This window comes from Jaculus jaculus, chromosome 3 (assembly GCF_020740685.1).
Source record: "Jaculus jaculus isolate mJacJac1 chromosome 3, mJacJac1.mat.Y.cur, whole genome shotgun sequence".
Classification (NCBI taxonomy): domain Eukaryota; kingdom Metazoa; phylum Chordata; class Mammalia; order Rodentia; family Dipodidae; genus Jaculus; species Jaculus jaculus.
The window spans coordinates 62,418,205-62,440,828 of record NC_059104.1 but is presented as its reverse complement, the minus strand read 5'-3'; the positions used below and the strand labels follow the sequence as shown (position 1 = coordinate 62,440,828).

The following is a 22,624-nucleotide window of genomic DNA, read 5'->3' as shown; positions in this document are numbered from 1 at the left end:
TTCTGGGACTAAAGACACACCCAACCCTGAGAAATCAAAACCTAGGCATAATAAGGACTCTATTGAGAATCATCAGGTCAGAAAGGGCTGCTTCAGTGCTAAGAAGACACTAACGTTCTCGTCCAGTAACTCACTGAGAAAGCTAGAGCTCTTATGAAGCAAGTTCCTCCCTCATGGCCTAAGGCTCTAAGACACAATTTCACCAGGACACGATACTAGTAAAGAAATAGGAACAGCCCAGAAAGGATAGTAGTCTTGACTACTGCTGTCAGGTCATCTAGCCTTATTACTGATGACCAAGGGAGTTCAATATTGACCTCAAGAAGGTGATGCTTTCTAGAGCTTCCCTAGTGTTATGTATTATGAACTGCCCATATCTTATCTTCTTATGTATGTATCATAAATTGTCTATTTTGTCCACTGTATCGTTTTAAAGAACCTCAGAATTTTTTTGTTTGCTTTTCAAGGTAGGGTCTCACTCTAGTTCAGGCTGACCTGGAATTCACTATGTAGTCTTAGAGTGGCCACAAACTCACAACGATCCTCCTACCTCTGCCTCCCAAGTGCTGGGATTAAAGGTGTGCCCCACCATGCCAGGCTAAGAACCACAGATTTTTATTCCCTTGTAACATTTAGCATCTCATATATCTAGAAACGTTCATTTTTGCTTCCCGAGTCCTTCCTGTTCTTAATACTGCAGAGTGAATTTGTCACCACATGGCAGAAGTCATTTATAACCACAACAATGGGCACCTCCAAATCCAGGATGAATCCCTTCAAATTATTAACAAAAGGGGGAGTCCTGGAGAGATAGCTCAGCAATTAAGGTGCTTGCCTGCAATGCCTAAGGACCAGGTTGAATCCCCAGTACCCAAGTAAAGCCATGTGTACAAAGTGGTGCATGCATCTGGAGTTCATTTGCAATGGCTGGAGGCCCTGGCATGCCCATTCTTTCTCTATCTGCCTCTTTCTTGATCTTACTCTCTCTCAAATAAATAAATAAATATATTTTTTAAATTTATTTATTTGAGAGCGACAGACACAGAGAGAAAGACAGATAGAGGGAGAGAGAGAGAGAGTGGGCGCGCCAGGGCTTCCAGCCTCTGCAAATGAACTCCAGATGCGTGCGCCCCCTTGTGCATCTGGCTAACGTGGGACCTGGGGAACCGAGCCTCGAACCGGGGTCCTTAGGCTTCACAGGCAAGCGCTTAACCGCTAAGCCATCTCTCCAGCCCTAAATAAATATTTTTAAAAACAACAGACAATTCAATAATAGCTGGCAGAATACTGGGCCATGATTTCTTTTTTTTTTTAATTGGAGCTAAGGGCTGAGCTCAGTGATGAGTACATACACACATGCAAGCGCGCCACCTGGTGGGGTGAGGGTGTCTAAAGTCATAAAACTCAACCTCAAGAGTAACCAGAGAATGCTTGCAACAACAAAAAAAAAAATGGTAAAATATTCTTATCAGATGTAAAGGTCTGAGCCACTTGTAGGACTTATTTTGCCCACTGATATATCTCAAACACCTAGCGATATTATTTGCACCTCATGAAGTTATTTTGAGGACAGAATATAAGAAAATACATAAAGGATGTAGCACAATGACCTGGCACCTGCTAAGCAGTCAATAACGTTATTTATTTATTTATTTATTTATTTATTTATTTATTTATTTGAGAGTGGCAGAGAGAGAGAGAAAGAGGTACAAGAATGGACGTGCCAGGGCCTCCAGCCACTGCAAACGAACTCCAAACACGTGCTCCCCCTTGTGCATCTGGCTAATGTGGGTCCTGGGGAATCGAGCCTCGAACTGGGGTCCTTAGGTTTCACAGGTAAGTGTTTAAACGCTAAGCCATTTCTCCAGTCCTTAATTGTTTTTAATATTATCAATAAAAATAACTATCCACTATCAAATATAAGTAGTATAATAGAATTACAAGGGATGGAAAGATGGCTCAGCAATTAAAAGTACTTACCTAGAAAGCCTAACAACTCAGGTTCAGTTCCCCAGTACCCACATAAAACCAGATGCATAAAGTGACACATGCATCTTGGAGTTCAATGGCAGTGGCTAGAGACCCTGACATGCACATTCTCTCTATCTCAAGCTCTGTCTGTATCTTTGCTTGTAAACAAATAAATAAAAAAAGAATTATAAGCAAAATTCTACATACCTTAAATTTATCTGATCTTCCCCTCAGTTAAATATATCAACATTTCACATTTTAAAAATTCATATTTTTAAAATGCATGATGTCCTAGAGGCTAGAAGGATGGCTTAGCAGTTAAGGCATTTGCCTGCAAAGCCAAAGGACTGAAGTTTGATTCCCCAGGACCCACGTAAGCCAGATGCACCAAGTGGCGCATGTGTCTGGAGTTTGTTTGCAGTGGCTAGAGGCCCTGGTGCACACATTCTCTCTCTCTCTCTTTCTCTATCAAATAAATAAATAAAAATATTACATATATTTGAGTTGGGATAAGTTACTATACTAGGAGTCATGGAACAGGGACAATGACCAAGCCCCTAATTAAACCATCCCCTCCTCATTTTACTCTTTTTGTTTGTTTGTTTGCTTGTTTGCTTTGGTTTTTTGAGGGAGGGTGTCACTCTAGCTCAGGCTGGCCTGGAATTCACTATTGAGTCTCAGGGTGGCCTCGAACTCACGGCGATCCTCCTACCTCTGCCTCCTGAGTGCTGGGATTAAAGGTATGCACCACCACACCCAGCCTCATTTTACTCTTAATGCCCATTCCTCTTATCCAACCAAAAAAGGGAGAGTAAGTAGGTCTAGAGAGAGAGCTCAGTGGTAAAAGGCACTTGCTTGCAAAGCTTGCAAGTCCAGTTTTGATTCCCTAGTATCCACATAAAGCCAAATGCACAAAGTGGTACATGTGTGTGGAGTTCATTTGCAGTAGCAAGAGGCCCTAGTATGCTCATGCACATTTTCATTCTGTCTCTGCTTGCAAATAAATATATTTTAAGCATATTTTATTGTGCTTTCCCAGGTTTTCAAAGTCACTGCCAGCCACAAAACATGAGTGTGTGTGTGCATTCCACTAAGACCCCTACTAGCTGACCAAGTTATACTCTTCCACAAGTGTTTAAAACTGAGTAGTAAATAAATTATAGGAGTAGAGTATATAGCTCAGTAACAGGGTGCTTTGGTAGCATGTACAATGGCCTGAGTTCTATGCCCAGCACTAAAAATAAAATGAAATAAAGTCTAGGATACATTTTGTTGCTGGTATACATTATTAGGTTAGTACATACTTCTATATGTAGAATAAGCTCGTCTGTCTATATATATGGACACACATATACTTGGAAAACTGAGCTACAAATTCATCAAAAATGTCTTTTACAAGTCATCCAGACTGGTTCTTAGGAACAGTGGCCTACATAAGAAAAACAGCCCAGATTTCTATATATGCCAAATTAAGAAATTCATCTTTTCACAATCTTATTATGGTCACCATGGAAAAGAAAGATGCTATGTATACATAAAATATGTCCGTTATTCAGTAGTAGTTAAGTTTTTTAAATTTAAGCCTCCAAATGATTATTTGCCAAAAATATAAATCAGCACAATTTCCTCTCTATTCCCTGTGATCATATACAATGCATGAATATTTTTATTTAAAACTTTCCAGGCATATGTACAGTAACACTGCAGAAATAACAGATGGGAAATTGTCAATGAAATCATTTATTGGCATGAAAATGGTGGAGAAGTTAACCACAGAGAACCCTTTTCCTAGACTATTAGGCCCAGCTGGAGAAAAGTCATATATTCATACTAAATAGCAATGTGGTGGTTTGAATCAGATGTCCTCCATACAGTCATGTGTTTTGAAATCTTTGTCCGTAGCTGATGGCAATTTGGGAGGCACAGCCTTGCTGGAGGAGGTGTGTTATTGAGGGTGAGCTTAGGGGTGTTACAGAGAACTCTCCCCTGCCATAGTTCTGCTCACTCTCTTGCTGCAGTTTTCCATCTGCTGTGGCAGAGGTGATGTCCAGCCATTGCTCAGGCCATGTGGTCCCCTGCCATGGTGAAGCTCCCATTGACTGTAAGCCAAAATAAACTTTCCTCCCATGTGCTGCTTTTGGTCAGGTGCTTTGCATCATCAACAAGAAGGTAACTGCAACAAGCTTGTTACAGACTATGATTTCTTTTAAATGTAGAATGCTTCACAAATTTGCATGTCATCCTTGTGCAGGGGCCATGCTAACTCTGCATCATTCCAATTTTAGTATATGTGCCACCAAAGTGAGCACATACACACTATGATTTCTGATGTTTACTAGTCCTTCAACCTTGCTCAGAATCATCTTTTTCATCCTAAATTACTATTATTTGCCATTCCTCTTGGATCTTTTAATTTACCTTTTAATATATATGGGGAAACATCCTATAGAAAGTCTATGTGTTTCAGAGTTTCAAAAGGTCTGGATCCAATTTCAGCTTCACCAGTTTTGTGACTTTAAGCTATTCTGTCTGAAGCCATTTCATCTTCTATAAGTTGGAGGTATAAAGATATCTCAAGATGGCGTTCATCAAGACTTGGGACAAGGTAATGGAAACGACATGACACTGTAAACATGGCAGAAATCTGACAGTTCTCTTCTTGAATTCCGCATCTCCCTCCTGCTCCTGTTCTGTGTTCGTTCTATTCCTGCCAGAGTGACGGATCAAACAACTTCAAGGTCATCTTCTCAGTAAAGCTTCCCTACTTACTGCTTTTCCTCCAGCTAAACTATTCTGGGCTCCCAAGTACTCAATAGATCTCACTATTACAATGGGTAATGTAGTGCCTTGTTCAATAGTGGCTTCCTGGTCTATTCTGAATCCCTCCAACATGCAGGCTTCGGGAGATAGTGACTGTGTTCTCACTGGATTTCCAAAATTCTACCAAAGAACATGACAATCCACTTTTCAAAAAAGGTTCATACATATCTCAACATAAAAAAGGCTATTTATGACAGGCCTAAAGCCAACATATTACTAAATGGGGGAAAACTGGAAGCTTTTCCACTAAAATCAGGAATAAGACAAGGGTGTCCACTGTACCCACTTTTATTTAATATAGTACTTGAAGTCTTAGCCATAGCAATAAGGCAAGAGATGCACATTTTCAAAGAGATACAAACTGGAAAGGAAGAATATAATTATTTGCAGATGACATGATTTTATACATAAAGGACCCTAAAGACTCTACCAGCAAATTGCTCTCTACCAAAAGTTTGAATAGCATGAATATATGGGTATGAACATTAAGAGAAGTGCTTACTGAGCAGTTTGATAAGCATAGTGTATACATTTAGCCAGACAGCAGCAGACGTTACACGTTTGGTAGAGCTGATAAACACTTATAGCCATATAGAAGGATACAAAATAAATACACAGAAATCAGTAGCTTTCCTACATGCTAACAACACATACACAAAGGATGAAATCAGAGAATCACTCCCATTCACAACTGCGTCAAAAAAAAAATAAAGAGTACCTTGGAATAATCCTAACCAAAGAAGTAAAGAATCTCTACAATGAAAACTTTAAAACACTCAAGCAAAACTACAGAAGACACTAGGAAATGGAAAAACATCCCTTGTTCCTGGATTGGAAGAATCAATACTGTGAAAATGGCAATGCTACCAAAAGCAATCTACACACAATGCAATCCCCAACAAAATTCCAATGGCATTCTTCATGGAAATAGAAAATACAATCCAAAAATTCATTTGGAATCACAAAAAAATCTCGAATATCTAAAACAATACTGAGCAACAAAAATAAGGTTGGTGGTATCACCACACCTGATTTTAACCTATACTACAGAGCCATAGTAACAAAAACAGCGTGGTACTGGCACAACAGCAGACATGTAGATCAATGGAACAGAATAGAGGACCCAGATGTAAGTCCAGGGTCCAGGTAGCTACAGCCACCTGATATTCGATAAAAATGCCAAAAACACTCATTGGAGAAAAGACAGCCTCTTCAGCAAATGGTGCTGGGAAAACAGGATATGTATCTTTAGAAGGATGAAAATAGATTCTTCTCTCTCCCCATGCACAAGAATTAAGTCCAAATGGATTAAAGACCTGAAATTCTGAAACTGCTATAGGAAAAAGTAAGGGAAACGTTTCAACACGCTGGTCTTGGCAAAGACTTTCTGAATACAACCCCAATTGCTCAGGCAATAAAACCACAGATTAACCATTAGGACCTCATGAAATTACAAAGATTTTGTATGGCAAAGGACACTGTGAATAAACAAACAGGCAACGGACAGAATGGGAAAAAATCCTTGCCAGTTATACATGTGATAGGGGACTGATACTTAGGATATACAAAGAACTCAAAAAATTAGATAATAAGAAATCAAACAAGCCAATTAAAAAATGGGCTATGAAACTAAATAGAGAGTTCTTAAAAGAAGAAATACGGATGGCATATAAGCATCTAAAAAAAATTCTACATCCCTAGTCATCAGGGAAATGCAGATTAAAACTACGTTGAGATTCCATCTCATTCCTGTCAGACTGGCTACCATCATGAAAACAAATAACTGTAAATGCTGGCAAGGATGTGAAAAAAGAAGAACCCTTCTACACTGTTGGTGAGATTACAATCTGGTCCAGCCATTATGGAAATCAGTGTGGAGGTTCCTAAGACAGCTAAAAATAGATTTACCATATGACCCAGCTATAGCACTCCTAGGCATATATCCTAAGGAGTTATCTCATTACTTTAGAGATACTTGCTCAACCATGTTTACTGCTGCTCAATTCACAATAGCTGGGAAATGGGACCAGCCTAGATGTCCCTCAACTGATAAGTGAATAATGAAGATATGGCACCTTTATACAATGGAGTTCTACTCAGCAGAAAAGAAAAATGAAGTTATGAAATTTGCAGGAAAGTGGATGGACATGGAAAGGATTATACTAAGTGAGGTAACCCAGGCCCAGAAAGCCAAGCATTACATGTTCCCTCTCATATGTGGCTCCTAGCTACAGATGATTGGACTTCTGTGTGAGTAGGAAGAAAACTCAGCAGCAAAGGCCAATAAGCTAGAAAAGAGATATAAAGGGAAAAGAAAGGAAGGGGGGGTACTTAATAGGATGGTATTATACATAAGTAAGTAGAATAGATTAATAGGTGTGAAAAGGCCCAAGTGAGGTCAGAGGAAGAGATTGAGTAAAGGAAAGGTGGAGGGAGGGCTAATCAAAATCTAAGATGATATAAATAAATCAAATGAAAACCTACTTCTTTGGACAATGGAACACTCAGGAGCCATAGATTGTGGCTAGAAAATGTTCAGTGCCTGGGATGGGATACCTTCCAGTGAGTTGTTGGCCAGGGAGGTCCCTGATGCCCCCAAAACATTATAGGCCATTGCCAAGGCCCTTGGTTTCCCAACAGGAACAGATGGTAAGACCCTATTGCTGAAGACTCCACATACTTGAGCTGCAAGGTCACTGAGAAAGCCTCTTGGAATTGAGCTGATAACCTCCTCCATGTAGACCAGCTGACAGAAAGCTGGAAGAAGCCATTCTGCATATAGTTCAAAGGGAGAGAGAGAAAACACCAGCAAAGATACTCAACAGTGGACACTACAAGTCTTAAATTTGGCCAGCCAGGCCAAATGAGCCAACGGGTGCAATAGTGGCACATCTGTCATGGTGGAAACCAACTGCCATCCAATTGGACTGGAAGCCCACTCCATGGGAGGGAATACATCCCTGATACTGAAAACTTAAAACAGGGGTAGTCATGAGCCCTAGGGGTATAACGTCTGCTGCTGTCTGGCCAAATGTATATACTATGCTTATCAAACTGCCTAGTAAGCAATTCTCTTAATGTTCATACCCATTTATTCATGCTACTCTCACTTTTGGTAGAGAATCTTCTGTTTTCAGATGGCAGTGACCTTGGGATGACTCAGAAGGTATCATAGTGCTGGAAGGAAGTAACTGGAGTGCTTAGTACTGTAATATCTCTATCACAAATTCCAAGACTCAAGGTCTAATGTGGAAGAGGTGGTAGAAAGAATGTAAGAGCCAAAGGAAGGGAGAGACTCTTTACAATGTGCTCCCCTCAGACACAAAATAGCCTGGAAAGCCATGACCTCATAGTGCCTGACTTCCTACACAAGACTATCATAATAGGTGGAAAAGATCATGACATCAAAATAAAAGAGACTGATCAAGATGGGAAGGGGATATGATGGAGGATGGAATTTCAAAGGGAAAAGTGGGGGGAGGGAGGGTATTATCATGGGAAACTTTTTATAATCATGGAAGTTGTTAAAAAAATTAGAAAAGAAAAAAATGGTTTATACAACAGGATGAGAGGAATCTTCAGAAACTCACTCACTATCCAGATACATGTACAGGTTGTAATATACAATTTGGATAGCTGAAAGTACAATTAAAAACATAAAAATAACTGACCATGTTAGTGAAGTTTTATTAATAAGCTACCATGTCATGTATTCATATCTAAATATATCCTAGACCAGGCAAATATATCCAAAAGTATCACAGATAACAAAGAAAATGAAGGTCCTACATTAAGCAACTTTTCTTATAGAGTGAAATGAAGATAATCAACTCATCATGCTACAAAAAAGGAAGGAATGTCTGGTTAAACACACACTGCAAAAAAAAAAAAAGCTCAATAAAAAGGTTAGGTACTACCACTGCCTCAAGCTGGCATGGTGGTGCATGTCTTACTCCCAGCAGAGGAAGGAGAATCACCATGAATTCAAGGCCACCCTTTAACTACATAGTGAATTCCCATCAACCTGGGCTACAGTGAAACCCTACCTTGACAAACAATAAATAAACCAATAAATAAGGTCATTTATCAATTAGCCATCTGAAGGCTTCCTCACATCTTTGACTAGTTGATGATTGTTTCTTTATAGCACTTTCAAATGATTTTTTTTTTGTTTTCCTTCTCCCCCTTCCTCCTTCTCCCCTTGTCTTCCCTCTATGACTTAGCTTCTTTTCTGCTTTGATGATTAATTATTACATTCTTCAAAAACTGTTGAAAGAACATTTAGGTTATACCAGCTATGACTCTAAATCCTGTGGACCTATCAGACATAGGTCTTTGTGGTGACAATAGACAACCAAAATACGAGGAGAAAAAAAAGTTTGCACAGTGATGTGTGCACTGAAAAAAATTAAGCAGGTAAAGAAAATATATGTTTGTATGTTGAGATGACAAACTTACACAAAGTGAGTACAGAAGTGCTGTGGTTAACTTTCAGTTGCTGGATATACACCCAACTAGAAGCAGCTTGTGGAAGGAAGAAGTTTATTTTGGCTTAGACTCAAGGAGAAGCTCCATGATAGCTGGGGAAAATGTAGCATGAACATAAGCTGGACATCACTGCCTGGCCAACATCAGATGGGCAACAGCAGGAGTGTGCCAAACACTGGCAAGGGGAGGCTGACTATAACACCCAATAAGCCCACCCCCGTCAACATACCTTCTGCAGGAGGCTCCAGTTTCCAAATTGCTAGCAGTTAGGGACCTAGCATTCAGAACACATGAGTAATTGGTGACATGTAATTCAAACCACCAGAGAAAGCTTTGCTGAAAAAGTGACTTCTAAAAAATTTTAAAAGTATAGAAAATGGAGAAGCTATGCCAACATTTAAGAAAAGATCACTATAAACAAAAGGAACAAATCTGAGTTATGGAGGGGTAGTAACAGGGAGGGCAGATATTATAAGGCTTGAAGAATAAACAGGCCAGTTCACAGGGAAGAAAAGAAAGCAGAAACGAATAAAGAATTAGGTCAGAGATTATAGAGAGCAGATCATGTAAGGTCTTATAGGTCAACATTAGGACTTCAGCTTTCCTCTGAGTGATACAGACATCATGATTTTGAGCTTATCTTAGAATTCTTCTTTCCTTGCTCTCTCCCTGCTCCCTCCTTCTTTCCCACCCCCTACTCCTTCTCCTGTCCTTTTTTTTTTGAGTCAGGGTCTCACTCTAGCCCAGGCTTGCTTGGAACTCAAGGTGATCCTCCTTAGCTTCCCAAATGAGCAACCACATCCTGCCTAGCGCTTTTATTCTGTTATGTTTTTTGCTTTCTTGTTTTGAAAAAATAATCCTTGTTGGATCACTCTAAGTGCCACATTAAAAAATAATAATGAAAGACTGTATAGGAACAAAAGCAGGGGCATGGAAATGAATTAGAAATCCATTACACTGGTAAGCTGGACCAAGGTGATTGATTAATGATGGAAATAGAGAAAGCAGTGTGACTCTAGATGCCTGTATTTCAAATATAAAACCAACAAGATTTTCTTAAATTGTATATGGTATATAAGATAAAAATTCAAGTTGTTGCTGGGCATGATGGTACATGACTTTAATCCCCATACTCAGGAGACAGAGGTAGAAGGCCACCCTGAGACTACACAGTAAATTCCAGGTCAGTCTGGGCTAAAAAAAATAAAAAAAAAAAGTTGTCAAAGTTATTCTCTTAACAAATGAAATTGCCTTTTGCTGAGACAAAAGGCTAAAACAGCAGAAGAAGGCAATGCCATGAATTCTCTTTTGGATTTGTTTTTCTAAAAACATGCTATGATGAATATGATCAAAAAGGATACGCAAAGTTATATGGGAATTCATAACCCCTGGTGTAGGGAGGGAATGCTCATCTACTAAAGGATGAAAAGAATGAACAGGACCACTCAAAAATGGTCTTTCTATGTTACTGTGCAGAAATTCAATTCTCAAGGGTTAATAACAAGCAAATTATTTTTTGCTAAACTCAGTGTATCATGTTGTCTTATTATTGGCTCGATTTCCACAAAGAAAGCTCTCTGAATTTAAATAACAAAAGGAAAAGTAAAGAGAGAAACAAAAATGGCTACTGACAAATCAGCAGAATTTGGAAAGAGGGGTATTACCTAAGAACTTTAAACTATGAAACAAGTGTAGCTCAGTGAAATAAAGCTTACCTTCCATGCATGAGGCCCTCTGGGTTTAATCTTTAGCTTGTGCTCAAACATAAAAAAGGAGGAGAGGGGAATTTATATCTAAGAACAACTGTCAGACATGATAAAATGGTATTAGTAAGAAAAATATTATAATCAGCCGTGTATGGTGGTGCACACGTTTAATCTCAGTACTTGGGAGGTGGAGGTAGGAGGATAGCCGTGAGTTCAAGGACACAGTGAGAACTACATTGTGAATTCTAGGTCAGTCTGGGTGAGAGTGAGACCCTACCTCAAAAATATATATATACACACATACATACATACATAAATACATACACACACACACACACACACACACACACACACATATAGATAGATATATACATATATATATATATGCAACCTACCCAAACTCTTCAAGCTGGAATAAACTTCAGATTTAAGTTTGGCCAATCTGCATGAATCTAGTCAGCCTTACTGCTCCATTGCCAAAACCAAATATACTTGAACTTCTCTCCCAGGAAAACCTCACATGAAATAAAAAGGACAGGCAAAGCTAGCTCCATTTCTATTTCTGCTGCTTTTAATCCACTTATTTCCTTTAAACCACAGGCAAGCATTAATTTCTGCATTAAGGATAATGAATAAAGAAAAGAGAAAACAATAGAGAAAAATCAAGAGCCAAACATGAGAAGCAACACTCAGGCTTACCCTGAATGAGTATAATTCCACTTGGTATAATCAACTGTAATTCCCCAAACTCAAACATTCAATACATACTGATTTCTTAGGAATAACATTTTAAATACTATCTTGGTTTTATTCAAAATAATCTTGTATCTCGTTTTCACTTTCTCCTAATAACAGACAGTTCTTTGCTCACATTAAATTGTTATGTGAAAACCAGGCGTGGTGGTGCATGTCTTTAATCCCAGCACTTGGGAGGCCGAGGTAGGAGTGCTGTAAGTTCAAGGCCACCCTGGGACTACATAGTGAATTCCAGGTCAGGCTAAGCTGTGCTGAAACCCTAACTTGAAAAACCAATAAATAAATAAATAATTATGTAAACATGTGTCTACTAAGAAAATTTTGCCTCAATACAACCCAGTCCTGGATGCCTTAAGGAGAAACAGAACCGCTGACCTACAAAGTTTTCCAAACCAAGCTGTACAGTTGGTTTCAAGTTCTTAAATCCACATATTCTGTGATGGTTAATTTTATGTATCAACTGCCCTAGACCATAATACCCATGTAGTCAATTAAACCCTGATCTAGGGGTTGCTGAAAAGGTATTTTGTAGATGTGGCTAGCATAGATTGTAAGTAAAATTTAAGGCAAAGAGTATCTGACAAGCTATAGAGGCTTCAAGTAATCAACTGAAAGGCCTTAGAAAACGAAGGATTTCTATTGTAAGAACTAGCTCTGAGGTAGTGAGGCAGGAGAATCTCAGATTAGAGGTCAGCTTGGACTACATAGAAGAAATATGTCAGAGAGAGAAGAATGGAGAGAAGGAGGAGAATGGGAAGGTAGAAGAGATGAAGGGAGAGACAGGAAACATGAATTACGAGAGAATAAGGTTATGCTAGGCAAGTGCTCTGCCACCAAGCTACATCCGCAATACCTCCAAAATTATTCATGACTCACAAATTAATTCAGTACTGGAACAATCCTGTTGGCGATTATAGCAGACCAAGCATGGTATTAGGTATACTTTTAAATGTTACAAATTAGCAGGTGTGGTGGTAAACACCTTTAATCCCAGTACTTAGGAGGCAGAGGTAGGGAGTATCACTATGAATTTGAGGCCAGCCTTCAACTACAGAGTGAGTGCCAGGTAAGCCTGGGCTGCCATGAGATGCTACACCACAAAAAATAAAATAAAGCCAGGCATGGCGGTGCACGCCTTTAATCCCAGCACTGGGAGGCAGAGGTAGGAGGATCGCCATGAGTTCGAGGCCACCCTGAGACTCCATAGTGAATTCCAGGTCAGGCTGGGCCAGGGTGAGACCCTACCTTGAAAAACCAAAAAACAAACAAAAAAATAAATAAAATAAAAGTTATAAATAGATTCTCATCTTCAAAATCAAAGATATGTCCTTCAAAAGATACTGGTGTGTTTTTACTATCTTTGTCTCTCCATAAATATGCCTGACTCCTTCTTGAATTTCCTAAATCTTTAGCTAGGAATATATCTGAGAATAATGAAAGGTAATACTAATTGTTAATGATTCTAAAAGTCTATGTATCTGATACTTCCTATTCTTAAGTCCGATCTTAAATCAGATTTTGGACTGAGTATAGATAAAAAAAAATTTGAGCTGACAGAAAGCTGTAAGAAGCCATTCTACATGTAGTTCAATGGAAGAAAGAGATACCACCAGTGAAGATACTCAACAGTGGACACTACAAGCCTTATAATTGGCCAGCCAGGCCAAATGAGCCAACGGGTGCAATAGTGGCACATCTGTCATGGTAGAAACCAAATGCCCTCCAATTGGACTGGAGGCCCACTCCGTGGGGGGAACCACATCCCTGATACTGAAAACTTAAAACAGGGGTAGTCATGAGCCCTAGGGGTGTAACATCTGCTGATGTCTGGAAAAATGTATATAGTATGTTTATCAAACTGCCCAGTAAGCACTTCTCTTAATATTTATACCCTTATATTAATGCTACTCTCACTTTGGGTAGAGAATCTTCTCTTTTCAGATGACAGTGACCTTGGGATGACTCAGAAGGTATCATAGTGCTGGAAAGAAGTGGCTGGAGTATTGAGTAACATCTCAATCACACCTTCCAAGGCTCAGGGTCTAATGCGGAAGAAGTAGTGGAAAGAATGTAAGAGCCAAAGGAAGGGTAGGACTCCTTGCAACGTGCTCCCTCCAGACATAAAATGGCCTCGATATCCATGACCTCATAGTGCCTGGCACTACCAACACAAGACCATCATAAGAGGAGGAAAAGATCATGACATCAAAATAAAAGAGAGACTTATTGAGATGGGGAGGGGATATGATGTAGAATGGAATTTCAAAGAGGAAAGGGGGGGAGGGAGGGTATTACCATGGGATACTTTTTATAATCATGTAAAATGTTAATAAAAATTGAGAAAAAAAATTTTTTTTGATCCAGGCCATTTGCAATGATACATGGGTGTAACCCCATTCCCTGTCTTTTTTAAAAATATTATCTCATGTTGCTACATCAACATATCAATGTATAGTACAAATTCAATCCTAAGTGTATAAAATTATAATAATTATTTCAAAGAACTTTTAAGCTTTCACATTAACTTGTACATACATGGCAAAGGTGAGAGTTTACTAAAAGATGATTTTTTTTTTACATATTTTCTCCACAATCTATCTCTACTTGATATAGTACAACAAAACTTTTTATCAAACTCTTATCCAGGTTTGCTGGCACACACCTATAATCTCAGTACTCAGAAGGCAGAGGTATGAGGATCGCTGTCAGTTCAAAGCCACCCTGAAACTACACAGTGAATTTCAGGGCAGCCTGAGCTACAGCGAGACCCTACCTCCAAAAACCAAAATTAAAATTAAAAAGTAAACTTTCTTTTCTCTAAGTCTACTGGTTCTCTAAGTCTGCTGGGAATTTAAAACCCAGGTATTACTGAGGCAGAAGAAAAAGATGGTGAAAACATAAGGGAACATGGAAAAAGAGGAGACCCTCATCCCCATGGAGCTTTTTGATAAGAGTAAGATTCTGACCAGACTGCTCACACATAGATAGGACAGGTAGGGTGACTAGGATGGGTGAGGAGCCATTCTTAGGCTCAAGGCATGTGTTTTCATCATCTGGTGTGACCTATGTTTAGAAAGAATTTTTCAGATATTTTTTGATCCATTTATTTTTAAGTCTTAACAGCATACCTTTTCCATTTGTAATCCTGTACAATGTCCCTCCATTGCTGTATTATTAATGAAATTTCTTTGATAAGAAAATAAATGCCAGGGCTGGAGAGATGATTCAGTGGTTAAGGCACTTGTCTGCAAAAACTTAACAACCTGGATTTGATTCCCCAATACCCATGTAAGCCAGATACACAAAGTATCATATGCATCTGGAGTTCATTTGCAGTGGCTACAGAGGTCCTGGCGTGCCCATCCTCTCTCCCCAGTCTCTCTTTCACTACCTCTGCTTGAAAATAAATAAAGAAAATATTTTTTAAAGAAAATGAATGTAGGAGCACATTTTTACTTAATCTTTTAACTATAATTATCCCCTTTGAACAAATATAATTTGAAAACTACATACATAACTACTACTAAGGCACTTGAATACATTCTTCTCTTAATGCCTATACTTTTTTTACTTAATAAATTCCAATTTTGTTTCATATTCACATGAACTCATCCTGAAATTCTTTTGTTGTTGTTGTTATTTTTGTTTGGTTTCAAGGTAGGGTCTCATTCTAGCCCAGGCTGACCTGGACTTCACTATGTAGTCTCCGGCTGGCTTTGAACTCAGAGTGATCCTATCTCAGGGCTTGTGGCATTAAAATTCTTTTCTACAATGTAAGTCAACAGCCTTATGCATATGAATGGAGGCAGATGAGGGGAATTCCTCACTGTACAGACAGCAGTGTTGAGTTCATTTCTGCTGCCAGTTATGTTCCCACTCCTACTTGTTGACTCTTTTACACATTCCTGTCCTGTTCTATTCTACCTCCCTATGAAGATAACATGATTCACCTCTGGGTACAAGGTATATATGGACTGTTAGGATAGGAGTTGGTTGGTTATTTGGAGACAGGTTCACATGTAGTTCAGGCTACATGTGATTGAACTTGCCATGTAGCAGAGGATGACACTGAACTTCTGATCCTCTTACTACCAATATGCCCAGTTTTATGCAGTACTGGGAATGGAAACCCAGGGCTTTCTACATGCTAGGTCAACAACTCTACCAACTGAGCTCCACTCCAGCCAGATTCTCAGCTACCCAACTAGAATAAAACCAAAGCTATAATAACTGACCTATCTTACTCTGTTTTGTTTCCCACTCCATGTCATCTCTTTTCTTTCTGAGCTCTCCTGTGAGCCTGGGAATAACAGGTTGATAGATAAACACCTTAAGACAAAGGACTGAATGTACCATATGAGTAACAGAGACCTTCTTAGCACAAAATAAAGCTTTACATGGCCCTCCTGAAAGAAGAGTCCAAGGTAATGATCACACAGATCACAGACAGACCAAGATGGCCTGAACTGCCACCAGGAAAATCCCCAAACCTTGCCTTTCTTTTTTCTTCCTACAGTGACTGCTGTAAGCACTCTGAAAACAGATTCTAATTGTTAGACCTCTGTTCTTCCTAGTGTGATCCCACAGTCACCTCTGCTCTAGAAAGCAAGAAGCATACTTAATCCATTTTTGTATTTTCACTATATAACACAAACTAATAGCTAAAGGAATGAATGAATGTCATGAGACCTTTGAGTGTTTTGATTCTGAGTCAGAATGCTCCAGTGAAAAGTAGAAATAAAACTGAAGGATGGGGTCATGATTAGGCCAAACAGTGGGGGAAAGGAAGGTATAGGAAAGAACAAAGATTATATAAACTGAGAAACCTGAATTTTGGTTCACATTTTGCTTTCAACTCACTATTTTCTTTGGTCATGACAATTTTAGTGTATGCATATGTTGAGGGAAGGGCAGAATGATCTATAAAATATGCTAAATACTTGAGTATGTTAAAAACAGATTATCTATGGGATACTTTAAGAATAGATTAGATGAAACACAAAATATAAAGTTAATTTTTCTTTACTTAACATTATAAATCATCAACATAATATCACAAGCAGACCAGTCAAGACAGGATACCTTTCAAAACTATTTTTTTTCCTTTTTTGGTTTTTTGAGGTAAGGTCTCACTCTACCTCAGGCTGACCTGGATTTCACTACGTAATCTCAGGGTAGTCTCAAACTCACAGAGATCCTCCTGCCTCTGCCTCCCGAGTGCTGGGATTAAAGACATGCACCACCACACCCGGCTCAAAACTAATTTCTAATAATAAAAATATGTTAGAATAATGAAAAAATGTGATTTCACTATTTAAAGAAATGTATTAGTTAGAAAGTAGGCTCTGCTTCTTTGCTTTATGGCTGTGAATGGCCAAGGTCCTATGTTAAGTTCATCAAAAATCCTTTGGCCATGGATATCCATGACCTCACAGTGACTGACACTACCTACACAAGACCATCATAAAAGGAGAAAAAGATCATGACATCAAAATAAAAGAGAGACTGATTGAGATAGGGAGGACATATGATATAGAATAGAGTTTCAAAGGGGAAAGTAGGGGGAGAGAGGGTTTTACCATGGGATATTTTTTATAGTCATGGAAGTTGTTAATAAAAATTTGAAGAAAAAAAAAATCCTTTGGCCAAGGGCTGGAGAGATGGCTTAGTGGTTAAGGCGTTTGCCTGCAAAGCCAAAGGACCTCGGTTCGATTCCCCAGGTCCCATGTAAGCCAGATGCACAAGGGGGCGTTTGCAGTGGCTGGAGGCCCTGGCGTGCCCACCCTCTTTCTCTTTCTCTTCCCTGGCCCCCTCTGCCCCTCTGCTTTTTTCTCTCTCATTCTCTCAAATAAATAAAAAAGAATTAAAGAAAAAACAATCCTTAGGCTTGAAGCTTCAGATATAGCTGCATCATAGGCTATCTTACAGGCACTTCTAATTTTGTTTAGGTCTAGAAGTTAGTTTCTTTAGCTTGCTCATTACTGCCATTTAATTTACTGACCCTAATTTTCCTCTTTCAAGCCTGAAAAATATCTTTCTAAAATTTGAAGGGCCTTCTTTATCACACCATTTTCTATTATTATTTTATTATATTGACTTTTACTATGCTTTTTATCCAGTGACTTCCTGAATTAAGAAATCTAAACTATTCATGAATTAAGTTCTAAATTATTTTGCTACTGTTATGGCTTGAATCTGAAAAGTCCCTGACAAGCTCATGTTTTGAATTCTTGGTCCCTGGTTGCTCACACAATTTTTTAAGTTGTGAAAACTTTACAAAATAGGGCCTAGCTGGAAGAAGTAGATCACTAGGAATAGGTTCTTGAAGATATATATTTTTGTCTCCCTGTCTGCTTTCTGGCCAGTCATTGAACAGCTCTCCACCTAGCACATGCTCCTGCCACCATGATGTTATGCCCTAGCACACAGGGCCAAGGTACCATGAGTTAAAATAAATTCTTCTTCCTTTGTTTCTATCATCACATCCCATTCTCCTAACACTCAACCATGCATGCCTCCCATCAATAAATTTGTTGTCCTTTTCTAAAATTTTCCATTTTTATGTATTTTGAACATTGTAAGCAAGCATATGTGGAGATATGCTTCTGTCTCATATTCAGTAGTTTTTGATGTCTAATATTTTATTGACATTGCTGACCGTACTAATACCTAAGTCAGTATCACAGTATCTTAGAGTGGGAAGAAAGAGAAAATCTAGCCAAAACCCACATTTCAATGGAAGACACTGAAGGCTAAAAGGTCATGTCTTACAACCTACAGCTCTGGCTACACTAGGATTAGAGCTCAAGTATCCTAAATCTGGCCAGTACTCCTGCCCTAGCATTCCTTAAAGCAACAAAGCAAACTCAGTAGGTTATAAAAATTCCTACTTTTCAGGTTGGGGATATAACTCTATTGGTAGATTGCTTGCCTAGTATCCATGAAGCCCTAGGTTAGATTCCTAGCACCACATAAACCAAGCACGGTGGCATACACCTATAGTCCCAGCACTAGAGATGGAGGTAGAAGAATAATGACTTCAAAAAGTCATCCTTGGGCTGGAGAGATGGCTTAGCAGTTAAGGCACATGCCTGCCAAGCCTAAAAACCTAGGTTCAATCCTCCAAGTCCCACGAAAGCCAAATGCACATGGTAGCACATGCGTTTGGAGTTCCTTTGCATTGGCTAGAGACCCTGGCGCACCCAGATTTTCTCTCTGACTCTCTCTCTCTCTCTCTCTCTCTCTCTCTCTCTCTCTGTCGGTCTCTAATAAATAAGAATAAATAAATAAAAATTTATTAAGAAAAAAAGCCAAGTAGTGACACATGACTTAAAAAAAAAAGTCATCCTTGGCTATACAGGGTCAAAGCCAGTCTGGTTTACATGAGACCCCACCTAAAAAGATGAGCAAATTACTACTTTTCTAGTATGAGGTCACAATGAAACACCCCTATCTGACTTCAGTGTCCATTTTCAAAGATGTTATAAAGTGTTGTACAACTTCTCACGAAGACATTTATAAACTTCCTAGAAAATACACAAACTATCTACAAAGTAAATTAGATACAAGCACTGGTCCTTGGTGTCCCTTACACTTTAAAATTCTTCTCAAAATTTCATTTTGTCTCTCCCTCCCCAAAGTTGTATTTCAATACTATTATATTTAAGAGAAAAATCTAGGAGGAGGATCAGCGGCTGGGGCGGCTTTGGCGACAGCTCTGGGGTTTCTGCTGCTGCTGCTGGGGCCTGGTATGGACAGGTGGCTGGTTAGGATTCTTAGCACCATTTTCTCTTTCTGCGACCATGTGATGCCCCATGCATGGGCCTTGTTGAAGAGGCGGTGCTCGAACAGGAGGTAATAAATCTCCAAATGGAGTAGGTGACTATCCAAAGATCAGAGTGACAGTAACCCGAGATCAGCTGTGGAGCCCTACCTTCTTTTGGGTTGGCATTGAAATCAGAAGGATATAATAGAATGCGGCGAGCCCCCTGACCCGCAGGAAAAGCACGACCAGCAAACAAGGATCCTTCTCGATCACACTTTATTGGAGAGCCTCTTGGTTAACAAAAAGGTTGATGGCGAGGGGCCGGGGCGCAGGAGTGTAGCTGCTTTTATAGGGTGTAATACTACTAGACACCTACAGATTGGCTGTTACCTGCTCCCCCATCACCCAGGGCCACGGGATAGGCCCAGGATGCATTACATCATGTGCACGCGCAGCATCAAGCAAGACTGTCGCCAGGATATGACCAAGTAGGGGGTTGTTCGTCACCACTCTCAGCAGGAAGTCAGCGCCATCTTGTAATGGCGTCTGTAGCCGCTCCCTGCAATAGAAGACCGACTGGTCGCTGCCATAGCAGAAGCAATCCAGAGTTCTTTAACATGGAAACCTCAGGAGCACAGAAATGCATAAATGATTAGTGATAAGTGTGACAACAGTGTGAGGCATCCCCACTGTACTGTGGTAGAGGGTGTTCAAAAAGAGGAAAAAGAGAAGTACCAAAGGTTACTGGAGCAACTTAAAGAAGGTGGCCATGGAAACGCTTTCTCTCCTGTAGCTTCACATCATCACAGAAGTCAAATGGACCCACTAAAGAATCATAGAGTCAGAACAAATCATTTTCTCCCAAAACAATACAGAGTTGTTGAAACAAGAGGACCTCTCTCTGTTCAATGATAAGTGAAAAGAGATGTTCAGAGGGGAGAGTTTCTGATAGAGAGAAGATGGCTGAATTCAGACTTGAAAATGAAGGTAGATGGGGACACCAGCGGGAGCCTGAGCAGTCAGAAGAACTGTCAGCTGGGCTTCGCCTGGGCAGTGGAAGCAATGGCTTCCTCAGGAGGAGAGCATCAATTATTGAGGCAAAGGAAAAGCATTTCTCAGGCAAAGAGAAGGACAGAAGAACACATGATCTTCTTGAACTTATGGAGGACGGAGTAGTGGAAAAGGAGATAAATAATGCCCTAGGCCATGGCCTCCTACATGAAATCCTAAGCCGTGCTTTCAAATTGCAAATTACTTGAGGAAATGTCCTGACCTTAAAGAACTGTCACTGGCTCAATGATGAGGTCATTAATTTTTATATGAATCTTCCAGTGGAAAGAAATAAGAAGGAAGGCTATCCAGCACTTCATGCATTCAGTACTTTCTTCTATCCTAAATTAAAGTCTGGAGGTTACCAAGAAGTGAAAAGATGGACCAAAGGGTTAACTCTCTTTGAACAAGAACTTGTTCTGGTGTCTATTCATTGGAACGTATACTGGAGCCTGGTGGTGATGGACCTAAGAAAAAGTGTCTTAAATATCTGGATTCTATGGGACAAAAAGACCACAGGATATGTGAACTTCAGTATTTATAAGATGAAAGTAAAACCAAAAGGAATATTGACTTGAATCTCTTAGAGTAGACCCACTACAGCATGAAGCCCCATGAGATTCCTCGACAGTTGAATGGGAGTGATTGTGGGATGTTTACTTGTAAATTTGCAGATTACATTTCTAGGGACAAACCTATCACTTTTACTCAGCACCAGATGCCTCTCTTCCGGAAGATGGTGTGGGAAATCCTTCATCAGCAGTTGCTGTGACAGTGCCCCACCTGATCCTTCAGGCTGCTGGTGGTTCTTTCATGGGTGTTTCCATATACCTCATGTATTGTGGGTTAAAGAGTCCCCGCATCATTTCTGTTCTCTCATAGGTACTGAGCTGTCAAAAGTGCATGAAGGCCTCTTTCTGCACCATGGTCCTGACCTGAGGTGTGTGCTTACAACCTTGTTAAAGCAATGCCTGCTCAGAGCCCTGAACTGCTCAACCCACTCAAGAACAAATGCTAATTAATATTTTTTGTTTAAATATTATTTCCATATGAATGTGGGAAATGCAGGATTTATTCTATGAATTGTATTGTTTTCTGTGTTTGTTCATATGCATTCATTCACTATTTGCAAATATTGAGCAGTGACCTTTTTCCACTGCTCTTTTATAATTAACTCTAAATGACCTGAGTTATTTATTTCTGAATGGGATGTTAACCAGACTGCCACTCCCTGATGGAGACCCAGAGGAGTATCAGCAAGAAAGAAAAGGCAGTGTCTGTGAGCATCTCTGGCTTGAAGTTAGGGTTCTCCTCCTCTTTTGAGGCTTGGCCTGACAGTGCTGTGTTGCCTTTCCATGGAAGTGTGACAGTATATCAGCATTGTCCCAATGTCATGGAAATGTGATCTAGAGACATTGGCTGTCCATGCATCCTCATAAACTGGATTCCAAGTAACCAGAAGTAAATGTTCATTTTCGTCCAGGTCTGTTTGAGTAAAAACTTCAGAACTGCAAACTTCAGAACTGCAGGGCTGGCCTGAGCTGTTTATTTTAAAAGATGCTCCTCAATTTAAAGCTAGTTTCCCTCAAAGTTTTTTTTTTTATTTATTAAGCTGATATTAAATTTTTACTCATTAACATGTCTTCAACCCACTCACACAGACATCAGTGGAGGAAGATTTAGTACTTGGCTCTGAGGTTGCCAGTTTTACAATAATCTATTTTGCATATAAAAGTTTATATTTAACTTTTGTTCATTAAAATGTAACAGATGTGAAAAAATAAATAAAAATCAAAGTTTGAAAGCAAGGCATGGTGGTGCACACCTTTAATCCCAGCACTTGGGAGGCAGAGGTAGGAGGATCACTGTTAGTTCAAGGTCAGCCTGAGACTACATAGTGAATTCCAGGTCAGCCTGATATAGAGTGAGACCCAACGTCAAAATTTTTAAAAAATCAAAGTGTGATAGTCATAAAAGTGGCATTACATTCCCCCTTCAACTCTTCTTTTGGATACCATCATGTAGTAATGTATATATCTCTAGCATAGAACCTGCTTATAAAGACAGG

The 22,624-nt window shown here is 39.5% G+C and overlaps 1 protein-coding gene, 1 non-coding gene and 1 pseudogene across 2 annotated transcripts in view; 1 reads left to right on the top strand and 2 right to left on the bottom strand.

Annotated features, from left to right (window-relative positions):
• The window catches only part of Dnajc15 (DnaJ heat shock protein family (Hsp40) member C15), a 103,876-nt gene that overhangs the window by 72,836 nt on the left and 8,416 nt on the right, over nt 1–22,624 (bottom strand). The window lies entirely within an intron of this gene.
• Nucleotides 4,178–4,280, bottom strand: LOC123459691. The gene has a single exon (XR_006636449.1). It is a non-coding gene; the product is annotated as a U6 spliceosomal RNA (small nuclear RNA).
• Nucleotides 14,649–21,328, top strand: LOC105944425 (annotated as a pseudogene).